The 12,154-nt window shown below is 44.4% G+C and overlaps 1 protein-coding gene across 2 annotated transcripts in view; it reads left to right on the top strand.

Annotated features, from left to right (window-relative positions):
- PIEZO2 (piezo type mechanosensitive ion channel component 2) overlaps positions 1-12,154 on the top strand; it is a 326,164-nt gene that overhangs the window by 165,625 nt on the left and 148,385 nt on the right. The gene's annotated exons all lie outside the window — the stretch shown is intronic.

Raw genomic sequence — 12,154 nt, 5'->3', positions numbered from 1 at the left:
TCTGGTGAGGGATTGCTTCCTGGTTCACGGACACCATCTGGTCACTGTGTCCTCATCTGGCAGAAAGAATGCAGGAGAGCTCTGTGGGGTCCCTTTTATAAGGGCACTAATCCCATTCATGGGAGCTCCACCCTCGTGACCTAATCACCTCCCAAAGGCCCTCATCTTTTAATACTGTCACAGTATTAGGATCTGGGGTATTAGGATTAGGGGGGTTAGGATTTCAGCAGCTGAATTTTGAGAGGACACAAACATTCAGTCCATAACAAGTGTCTATAACTCCCACACAATCGAAAGAAAAGTTAGATATTACATCTGAGGCTTTTACATCCATGTGATATTATATAATCGGTTTCATTAAACTTTACTCATGCAATTGATCAAATTTGCTGTTTTCTTTGATCTGCCAAAATATCTTGGGTATACTCGAAACTCAGAGTAAAAGCTATAGATTAATATATGCATACATGTGTGTATGGTCTGTGTGTATGTGTGTGTATGAGAGTATATGTGTGTGTATTGTGTGTGTGTATAATAAAAGTAGGTGATTTCCATTTGTGAGTCTGCTGAGAGTTTTACCTAGGACTTTGACTTCCAACTTGGAAAGGCAACTTTTTTTATTTAAGCACAATGATATCATTTAATAAGTATTTGGTGAACAGATCTATTTTTCTTCTAGAAAAAAAAGATGTAATCCTTCATCCTTTTTCCTTCAAAATATTTCTGGGAGAAAAGATTTTCTGACTTGTAATCTCCATCTTCACTAAGTCAGGTCCCTAGGACTTAATATAAACAGTCTTTGACCGAATGAGTGGTAAAGATCAGGTCCTACAGAGAATTTATGAACTGAAACCCAGAATTCCCAGGTGGTAACCTTGGCACCTTGTTCTATACAAAATGCAAGGTACCGGCCGGAACGTTTTAGATTTCATTAATGACACGAGCAAATGAACTGTGTAATAGATCACTGAAAGCTTTCAAGTCTTGGTGCAGACAGCACGATGAATAATAGGAAATTCACGCTGTTTGATAGGGAGATAAAATTTGGGTGTTGAGTCTACAGAATGGAATGTTTTGGAGAATAGTGCTAACAGATACTCTCAAACCTTGGTTCAGATTTCTCATTTGCTCTGCATCGTGAGAGTCTGAAATTAGCTCTTAATATAGCTTTAGCTGCTATAAAATGTCTTTCCCACAGCCCAGCCAGTCAAACACCTTAGCTAGGGACTGAGACATCCTTGCTTGGATAAAGCAACAGTTTGTATCAGGCATATTTCATAGGAACTGTTTGGGTTTCCCATCAGAATCCTTGGAAACCTGTCATCCACAGTGAACAAAGTGGAAACAGTTCCTCCTGGGCCTCTTACTGTTGTGGCCTCTCCCGTTGCAGAGCACAGGCTCCAGACATGCAGGCTCAGCGGCCATGGCTCACAGGCCCAACCGCTCCGTGGCATGTGGGATCTTCCCGGACCGGGGCACGAACCCATGTCCCCTGCATCGGCAGGCAGACTCTCAACCACTGCGCCACCAGGGAAGCCCCCTCCTGGCTCTTCTTATGCCCTAATCTATTTCTACAAGCTCACAGCCACACAAACCTCTCTAAACATATACAAAATACTGGCAGTAGCTAACAGTGAACATTCACAGGGTTAAGTGACTTCTTTACACAGGACTAAATGACAGTTAAATCTTCCTGATTGTAGAGCCTGTGCCTCCTCTTGTTGCTAACCTCTGCGGACGTTGTGAAGGTCTGATTACATACCAGGGGCAATCCTGTTGCCTCAGTTTATCCTATCCCTCAGTGCTGGGGGAGCTTGGGAAGCTGGGTCAGGCAGGACACCCCCACACACACCAGACTCTCTCCTATACCCACTGACTTACCCAGACAGAGACTCCTTCTTACCTCTGAGAGGTTCTGATGTCTGTTCCCTCCTTACACACCCTCCCTGTGGTCACTACTGAGGTTTAGGTCCATCTCACTCTTCCTGGGGATTGTGAGATGGCCTGGTGGCCTGTCATCCACAGAGCAAATGGAAATGCTGGTCAATGAACAAGACAGCAGCCCGGGGACCGTAAACACCAGATAAGAAAAGGCGGAGCAGCCTAGGGGACCCTCACGCGGCTGTCGCTGACCCGCCTGCCGCAAAGAGAGGGAAGGTTGTTTCACTTGGTCCTCTCGGGAAATGGTTGTGTTTGAAATCTCTGCTCTCGGCTCTGACCGGCGAAATATATTGACTTAGGAATCCAGGCAGATCACTGGCTTCCATCCTGGAGTGAGTGTTGTTTCGGTGAATGTGCTGGTGTCTTGTGTTGGGATGCTGATGGACCTACACTGTGTTCTGGGGGTGCAGGTCCCTGTCCTTAGAAATCTGAGCCGAGCGCTGGCTTTGCCCCAAGTGCGGGTGGACGCCAGCACGTTCCAGAAAACAGGTGTGTAAGTTCTGAAGGAAAATGATGCTGAGATAGGGATGCTGTTCCGTTTGACTCTTCTCTGTCTCTGGGATTCCTGGGCTGAGTGGCTAAGTGGTTAGCGTTTGTCCCCTCACTTCCCCCTGTACCCCAGGAAGGCTGTGTATCCTTATCCACACATAGCCTGAGTGACTTTTAGAGAAAAGAATAAAACCAAAACAAACAAAAGCAAAGCTTACTCCATTTTTTGCCGGGCGTGGGCTCAGAGGGAGTGCTGTCCCTGCCGTGGGGACCTCCTAGGTCAGGCCCCACGGTCCCCAGTCCCACTCAGGCCTGGATGCTGCACATCGTTTGACCAACAGCACCACCCCAGCCTGATTCTGTGGCGGCTCCAGGAGGGATGGAGCCGCCTCACAAGGTCATGGGCTCTCTATGCCGGACAAGCCGGGGGAGCCCCAGGCTGCTGGACACACGTTCTCTCTGGATAAACAACAGTTGGCGGAGCCCTGGGTTGGGGAGGAGGAATCAGGTAGAAGCTTGGGCCAGACTCCTTCCTCTTTTAGGGAATTTCCTGTTTATAAGGAGGGGCTGGGATTGTGGAATCCACAGACACAGGACATTAAAACACCCGTGTACCAGGAGGAAGCTGCAGGGCCTGGGACGTAGTAGGCATTTCATTGAAAGGCTCGTTCGTTCAACTGCCTGGGAGGATGACACCATCGTTCCAGCCTAAACATTAGCCCTTATGGAACATTCAGTCCCACCAAATTTATCAACTATAAAAAAATGATGATTTCTTGTACAAGTCAATAAAGGGGTATTTATTACATGAAGACCTGGTACCTAGCATTGAGGGAGACATGAAGAGGGTGGAAAGGAAGTGTAAGAAACAGCCCCATTCTGAATTGCTGACCCACTCTCAGCAGACAACCGAAAGCTCAGGGTCAACAGGGACAGCCCTTGTGTCCATCATTATCAGGGAACCAGACTATAGGGACCCAGTGTGGGCGGTTGGCTTTGTGGTGGTGAATCAAAGGAGGTCAGTATTTGCACAGGGAGTGGGGAGAGTTTGTGAGGGGTCGTGACAGGGACACGGAAGATGGTGAGCACGAACTTTGTGACCATCCTTGAGAAATCCAGCCCGTCCAGAGCAGGAGGCTCGCCTCCCGAGAGCAGGGCAGAAACACGCACTGCCCAGATTTGCAGGCATACAAACCTCAGTGGCCACGACTCACTCTAGGAGTGTTTATTTTGTTTATTTATAAAAATAACGAATCTATGTTTAGAGGAAAATTCTCCTAATAACCTAGCTCTAAACCCATAAATCAGTGATTTTGTAATAGATCTTGAACTGTTAAAACAATTTCCTAGAATTTCAAGCAAAGGGATTTGCAGAAGAAACCGTTTCCTCTCCATCCCACATTGTTAATTTTATCCCTGCTGTAAATTTTTCTCGTAGGGAAATCCCCTGGGGGAGGCAGCTTCATGGAAATACTGTAGTGAGATGTTCAAGGACCTTTGGGACCACCTTCCTTTTCAGATGTTGATATGTCCCAGGACAATCTCTGCCATTCAGTACATTTTCAACAGTTAACATATTTACAGATGCAGCTGGTCTAAAACATGACATTTGTATCAAGTTCTTGTTAGGTTTGCTTGCCGCTGTTTCTCCTGTTTACATTGTCTCAGATTTGGGGTTTCCCCTCTATTGCCCTAGACACTTCATACTGCTGTTACTCCAGTGCCTCCCTCCATCGCATTTACTAAGGTATAATTTACAGCCAGTGAAATTCTCCCCTTTTTAGGTGTGTCATTCTATGAGTTTGACACACATATGCAGTCATGTGATCACCACCATTTCAAGATTTATAATATTTTCATCATCCTAGAAAGCCTCCTGCCCCTTTGTCCTCAGTCCCCTACCTTTGGACTCATGGACTCACAGTCTGTGGCCTTTTGTGTCTGGCTTTTTTCACTTAACGTAATGTTTTTTAGGTTCATCCATTGAGTTACAAGTATCCTTACTTTCATTGTTAATCGTATTACATTGCGTGGATCACCACAATTATCCAGGGTCCAGTTGGTAGATGTTTGGGTTGTTTTCAGCTATTGGTGATTCTGAATAAAGCTGCTCTAAACCTTTGCCTACAGGTCTTTGTGTGGACATATATTTTGATATGTCTATTGATTATGTCCTCTGCTTTTAGTCTGCCTTCAGTCAATGAATCCTAAATTACTTGAAATGCTTTCTGAAAAAACTTTGAAAACGAAATCACATTTTAACTGCACGGGAAACTATTTAGAGAGATGCTTTGGCAATTCTATTTGCAGTGTGGGCCAACACACCATAATTCATGCCTTACAAATTTATATTTTCATTTCTTGGATTTACGGAACATAGGGTGCATCTTTTGACAGGTAAAACTTCAGAGATTTTTTTCACTCCTTTGATTAATATTTTATTCCTGGAACAATTTTGATTTGTTTTACAGCTTAATATTTCTAGTTTGTTATGATGTGCTTGAGTAAAGAATCTTATCCCTCATCTGCAATCTCAAAATCGAAAACGCTCTGAAAACTTGATGTTTTAGCCTAATTTCTTGTTGGCAAAACCTGACCTGAACTGACCTGGGAGCCAAGGGGAGACCATTGCATTGAGTGTGAAGGGTCACAGGTGTGTGTGCTTGGGGCGGGATGGGGCGGAGGGGGGGCACTGCCCTCGTGCCTGCTGCCACCATTACATCATCTTGTAAGAGGCGCCTTCTTGACATCTGGAAAAGTATGAATTTTGCAGCACATTTGGCTCCGAGAGATTTGGGGAAAGGATTTATGTTATCTTCATCTGTCCTCAACACAGCTGCCCTACCTGTTTGATAGAACAGAGCTGTGCTGGAGAGTGATTTTGAAGCTTTTTTTTTTTTTTACTGTAACTACACCAGTACACTTTGATGTCATGATCCGATACAACACAGATACCTACAGTTTCAAAAAACAATAGCTGCTCTTACTGCATGCAGTGTACTCCTGTTTTATTCTACTATGTTTCATGAAAAAGAAAATGCTGGTTTGTGCCACCGCCTTTATTTGATAATAAACTAGTTAGTCGTGGCCTGAAGCTGGGAGAACCCTGAGCTGCACGGTGACGCTCAGCACGGTGGCAGCAAGCGGGGCTGGGGTGGGTGGGGGGGACTGGAAGTTGATTCCAGCCTCACTGGGAGTGGATCCCGCAGTGATGACAAATGCTTACATCGCATGGCCTTTGCAGACGTCACGGTGACACGTGAGGGCTGCTTTGCAGCAGAAACATGTGTGCAGATTAGATTCATAATCCTCACACTTCAGATCCCGCAGAGGAGACCCCGAGACCGTGTGTCTTCCAATTATCTGGAGTAAATCACCCAGCTCCAGAGTGAGGGCTGCAGTTTACACAGGTTAGATTTTACTCGCTTCCCATGTTGCTATCATCCGCAAGGCCTGTGCAAGCTGATTAGAGGATCACCATGGGGGTGGGTCAGTCAGGGTTTGTGGGGAGCGGGTGTGAGGCAAAGAATGTATTTCAGGAGCTAGACTGTGCACAGTTGTGGGCGCTACTGGGGAAGTGAAGGCCCTGGAGGAAAGAAGAGCTGAACCAGTCCATCTAGGAGTTCAAGTGGGACCCTGATGGGAGCTTGGGGAGAGGCCCTGGGGCAGCCCTGTCCCCGTGCAGCTCCTCTTCCGTGGAGCCGCGGTCAAGCATCAGTGCCTGGGCTCCAGAGGTCACCAGAAAACCAAGTATAACCATCTCAGCAGTTCGTATTCATTTAAATAATGCTCATTTGACATTTTAATTATTTTATTGGAATTCAATTGACGTTGACCTTCCTACCAACTCTGAACCAAAGGACTCGCTTCCCAAAAGGAATGGCATAAATGAGGTTGTCCTTTTCTAGCTTCTGAAGGTGACGGCGGTTGTGTTTATTCCTGAGTCTGCTTCGCGGCCGTACCTGAAACTCCAATGCTTTTCTTTCTTTGCTCCATCTTCATTTCCCTGCCTCCTTATTTTGAATTTTCTGAGTCAGAATGAAACTTGACAGTTGCGACGACCTCAAGAAGTCATTTTGTTGGTGAGAAACTTACAAAAGCAAAGTGGTTTGCCCATGAATATCCACACCTGCCTCACTGCATCCCTGGACTTGGATAGGAGGATGGTAATTAAATTTGATTAATGAGTCAATCAGACCAAATATAATCATGGCCATGACTGCATCAGTTGGTCATTATCTTTCCCAGGCAGATAATTGACTGTGTTTTCAAGATGTGTTCTACACGAAGAATTCTAGGCAGTGTGTCTCTTCTGACTTTTAAAAATAATACGAAATATTAAAGATATACTTTTGTATGTACCAACCAGCTTTCAAGGATCTTAAGAACCTGGGCACTACCAACACAGGTGATTGAGTCCCTGTCTCCTGACTTTCATGGAGCTCTTTATGGGTGAATCTCTAACTGGTCTATATTCTGTACATTTGCTAGTTATTTTTTTTTTTTTGCTTAATATTATGTTTGTGAGATGCATCCATATTTATTGATGTAGATGGTCACACGTACGTTTGCACTGATTTATTGATTCATAGTATTTTATGGCTATATTCTTTCTCCTCTTGATGGTTATGTAGGTTTTTCCCAATTTCCAGCTTCCTTGACCCCCTTTCAAGAGGGATAATCTCTCTGAACAAATAGGATCAATGTGACTAACCAGATTGGAAAGGAAATGTCTGCCTGTTGAAGAGAACATGATGTTTTAAGTAGTTTAGCATGTGCTTTTCTATATGGAAAATGTAATTGAGCTGAGCCTGGAAAGTCGAGCTATGTAGGATAACATTTTATGGGGAAATGTATTCATTGATCTCGTTAATTTATTAGCATAGGGCTTCTACCCATAACCTGGTCAGCCTGGTTTCAAATGCAGAATTTATTTGAAATAAAATTTAATTTGTTGTTAAATGCTCTGTAATGCACACCGACGATCCGTTTATGGAGGCTTCCACAAATATTTACTCTGTGCTGTGCGTGGTCCCTGGACCATCTAATTTACACTGTTGACTTTAGCCAACATATATGAGAAGAAGACTCTCACCTCCACCCTGTCAGTCAAGACTTCTCTCTCAGGCACAAACCCCACGTGGCTTCCAGGGTGACCTGCCACCTCCACACAACACCTCACGCTCATGGAAACACCGCCTCTGGGCACCACTTCTCGAGACCAGTGCACGATTTCCTCTGCAGTCTCAGTTCCGTGATGATGGTAGGGCCTCATTTGCTCTGAACCCTTCAGCCGTTCTGGTTATGTGGATGCTTTGCCAGAAATCCGAGTCCAGTAGGGAGGACCTGGCCATAACCCCTATTCCTGATTTATCTCTGTGTTTAAGACACTTTCATAACCAACACTCAGTGCCCAGGGACAGTGCCTGGCACGTGCTAGAGGCTCAATAAATTTCTTTGGAGTGAATACATAAAAAAAATCCCACCAAATCGAGCCATTGTTCATTAGCTACAACACATATTTCTTTTTCTTGAAATGTTTTCTCCAATATATGCATTTAATAAAACTGCATATGTATTCTGAATGGCTTATAATTTCCAATTTTGAAAATTAAATTGTGTCCAAATAATTAAGATGTTACTCATCAACCCCTCGATCTTCAGCTGTTCCCCAGACCACAGTGACGTGTCCTGCCCTTTGTACTTTACCTTCCCCGAGCTAAAGTGCGGGGCTCTTTGTGGCAGACAGCAGATCTAATTCTTCAACAGTACTTTGCACAAACTATTGTCATAGGAAGGAAAGAGTAAATATTTGGAGATAACATTAATTCTGCCAGCCTGTACTCAGAGCACACACCGTACCACACACACACACAAACGTAATATGTAAACATATAATATATATATATATATATATATATATATATATATATAGTCCTCCTGGATACAGAGATTCACAAACAAGTTAGCGACATAAAGTATTAGGTGTACATAGGCATTTAGGTATCTAAAGGTGGCAGGTGGTGGACAGGCTTCGAGGTGGAGGTGTGGGAGGTGAGTCTTGACTGATGAGGGAACCCTGGAAGCGTGTGTGAGAAGGGCGTTGTGGTCCAAGGGGGAAGATCGCACACTGACTCGGAGGAACAAACACCTGCCTGTCCTGGTGTATGCGGTCAGCGTAGGTGGAATTTGAGGTCCAAGGATGTCATAGCAAGAGACAAGGCAGACGGGCCTGCAATACCGAGGGCCTCGCGGGTGTGCTTGGGACTATGGACCTTTCTCGTCAGCAGGGCGGTGGGCATGCCCAACCTGTGCTTCTAAAAGTTAAGCTTGGGTGCTAATGCGGAGGCCTGCTTAGCAGAGGGGACGCCCTGAGGCAAAGTGACGAGGATGCTGTTCAATAATCCAGAAGCCAAAAATAGAGGAGGGGCGGGGAAGAGAAACACAGGCATGGAGACAGAATCTCCAGGTTTCCTGTGACTGATGGCAGGGCCCAGGTTCTGTCCAGGTTGCTACACTGGTGACAGCACCATCTTTCAAGGTGAGGAATAAGGGAGGAAGAGCAGATTTTGGAATAAAGATAGCATTTAGTTGTAAAAAGCTGTTGAATACTGAGTGGAGATGTCTAGTAGGAAAATGGGTCTTGGGGACATGTTTGGACTGGGTGTGCAGGTTTGTAAGTCGTCGTGCAGATGCTGAGTGGAGCCTCGGTGGTGAGTGTGTCATTCAGGTCTGCCATGTGGAGTTAGAAAAAAATAAGTGAGGACCAGACCTTGCCAACTCATCAACATTTAAGCGGGAGGCAGAGAAGAGGAGCCTGGTGGGCATAGCCCAGCCCCACACTCCCTTGGGGGATCTCCCAGCAAGGTGAGCCTTTGGGGGTGTCCAGAGGGAGGTGGAGAAGTAGACAGGAGAGGGAAGGAAAGCAGGGAGAGTGGATCTGGGAGCGGATTTGTCCAGCACAACACAGAGGCGGCATGGGATGGGGTTGGAATGGGCCATCGGGCCTTGCGGTGGGAGCAGTGATTGGGGGGAAGCTGCGGCACCAGGTAGAAGCGGGGGCAAGTGCAGTGAGTGGCAGCTCCCAACAAGGGCTCTGCTGCCAGCTGTGCATTTGGTCCAGGCTTCAGCCTACCCTGGGTTGGTTTCTTCTTTGCAAGATGAGGAAATGGACTAGATCTTTTCTGGTTTCTTCCAGCTCCATGGCTGCAGTGACTTCCTGAGTGAGCAGGTGGATAGATGGGAGGAGGGCTGAGGGAGAGGAATGAGGTGTCACTGACTGCAGTTATTAGGGGCTTATTCAAAGCCAAATGTATAAAGATTAGCTACACGTTGGTATAGTTTCCCAATTGTCCATTCATTGTGATCAAACCTATAGACCAGTGAGGAGACACTGAGTCAGCATTTTCTAAAGCTTGCGCCGTGAGCACTAGCTCGGCAGAATGTAATAGGTGTTAGATAAAACTAAGAAATGGTTTGTGGTCAAATAAATGTGGGAAACGGAGGCTTAAGTAAGCTCAGAGTTACTGTTTTACCACAGAACTTCTCAAGTTCTTTACTATAATAATATTCGTTGTGATTTTCTAACACTTATTTGACCAGCAACTGTTTTTTTTCTCCTTTCATTTTGTCTTGTTTTGCTTTAATTTGCAGCATTTCTGAGGACTAACACTCTGATTAATGTAACTCAGTAGACACTGGTCTAGACAGTGAAGGAGACTTTAGTGATAAGATGGTCCCCACAGGACATATCGGTTGGACTTTGTCCCTTGTCCACGGCCCATGTTATCGTCTTCTGAAGGCTCATTGTGTCCGCTAGGCAGTGCCATGAATGTGCTGCTTTGTTAGCTCGGGACCCGAGAGCCTCAGTTAATAGGTTGGCACCTCTGTGGCTGAATGATTCCATTCTGAGTTGGATTGCAGCCCAGTCCTGGATCCAGGAGCTGAATTCTGTCACAGCAGGTGGAGGATTGCTTTTGCTAGCTGTGTTCATTTACTCCCTTAGTGTATGTGGGCTATCGAGTGTCTCTTTGGGGACCAAGAAGCACAAAGCTGGGGCTGTAGCCTCAAAGCCACTGTTTGCAAATTGGGAGGTGCCTGCAGAGAACAGGTGGGAGGAGCCCGGTGCTGCTGGCTTTCTGTAAGAACTCTTTCCCCTCCAGTCTGCTTGGGTTGGTGCTTTTCATAAAATGCCATGGTCAACTCATTTTCCACAAAGGAGCCACAATAATTTATCCCCCAAATCCACCCGGGAAGGACCCACCAGCTCCCCTGACAGCCTCACACAGGAAACACCCCTACCCCACCCCAGCCTGGCCTTTCTCCGAGTTCTCATTCTGGTGATATTAATTCTCCTTTGCTCTGTCTGATCATGTTAGATGTACTTTAAAAGTAGACAGCAAACCTCTACATTTTTATTATGATGAAATCAATCATCAGGTTTCATCTTTACGATTCTGGATTATAAGTTTCATAAGTAATTATAAGTTTGGATGAAGTTTTCGTAATTGACTTACTCAACCCATATGAAAGGAACTTGCCATTTTTAGAAACCTTTCACCACAACACATGTGTTTTATTTATGGAAGTAAAGGGATGTCTCATCACTTTCATGTTTCTCTGTTCAGAAGAGCTTAAAGTCATGTGGAAAATCGAAGCTTCTACAGGGGATGCCCTCTTCCAGACCATTTTTATAAAAAGCCAGTTAGACTGGTCTAAGGAATTCTTCCTAGAAGATCTTGGATTAGAAGACTCTTTACTTAATGAAGATTTAACTTTTATTTATATTATAGTAACAAATGGATGGAAATATTCTAAATGTACAACAGTAGTGGACTAGTTAAGTAAATCCTGTCTGACTGTGAGTGTGGTGAGGCTTAAAAATCTTCAGTGAGTTGTGAAAATGTGAGTGATGTATTAAATGAACAAATCATTGTCGAAATCCATAGGTAAAGTATGAGCCTAGTTTTGTTAACTCTAAGAACGCATGTCCATGCACAGAAGGAAGACTGGAAGGGAAGGCTGTGGGGATACGTACAGGAGGATGCAGTGGTCGACAGCATAAACTTTGCACTTACAGGGAGCTTGAGGATAATTCTGTTCTCTCTCTGACTCTCTGTGTGACTTTAGGGAAGTAAGTTTACCTTTTGGAGCCTTCGTTTTTTCATATGTACAAGGAGGATAAGTAATAATGCCTAAATCTTTAAGGTGATTGGTTGGACTAAATAATATGTATGAAGCTCTTAGCACAAAGCAATTGCTCAGTAAGTGGTAGATATTATTACTAATTTTTAAAAATTTTATTGAAATACAGTCGATTTACAATGTTGTGTTAGTTTCAGGTATACAGCAAAGTGATTCAGTTATATATACATATATATGTATACATATATATTCTTTTTTAGATTCTTTTCCATTATAGGTTATTACAAAATACTGAGTACAGTTCCCTGTGCTAAACAGTAGGTCCTTGTTGCTTATCTATTTTATGTACCGTAGTGTGTGTATGTTAATCCCAAATTCCTAATCTATCCCTTCCCCGCCTTTCCCCTTTGGTAACCACAAGTTTGTTTTCAATGTCTGTGAGTCTATTTCTGTTTTGTAAATAAGTTTATTTGTGTCATGTTTTTAGAGTCCACATATAACGATATCATATGATGTTTTAGCTTACTAAAATGTTAACATGGTTATTTCTAGGTGATGGGGTCTTGCTGTTTATTATGTT

This window comes from Phocoena sinus, chromosome 14, assembly GCF_008692025.1.
Source record: "Phocoena sinus isolate mPhoSin1 chromosome 14, mPhoSin1.pri, whole genome shotgun sequence".
Classification (NCBI taxonomy): domain Eukaryota; kingdom Metazoa; phylum Chordata; class Mammalia; order Artiodactyla; family Phocoenidae; genus Phocoena; species Phocoena sinus.
Note: the sequence above shows the minus strand (reverse complement) of the source record. Positions and strands in the feature narration are given on the sequence as shown.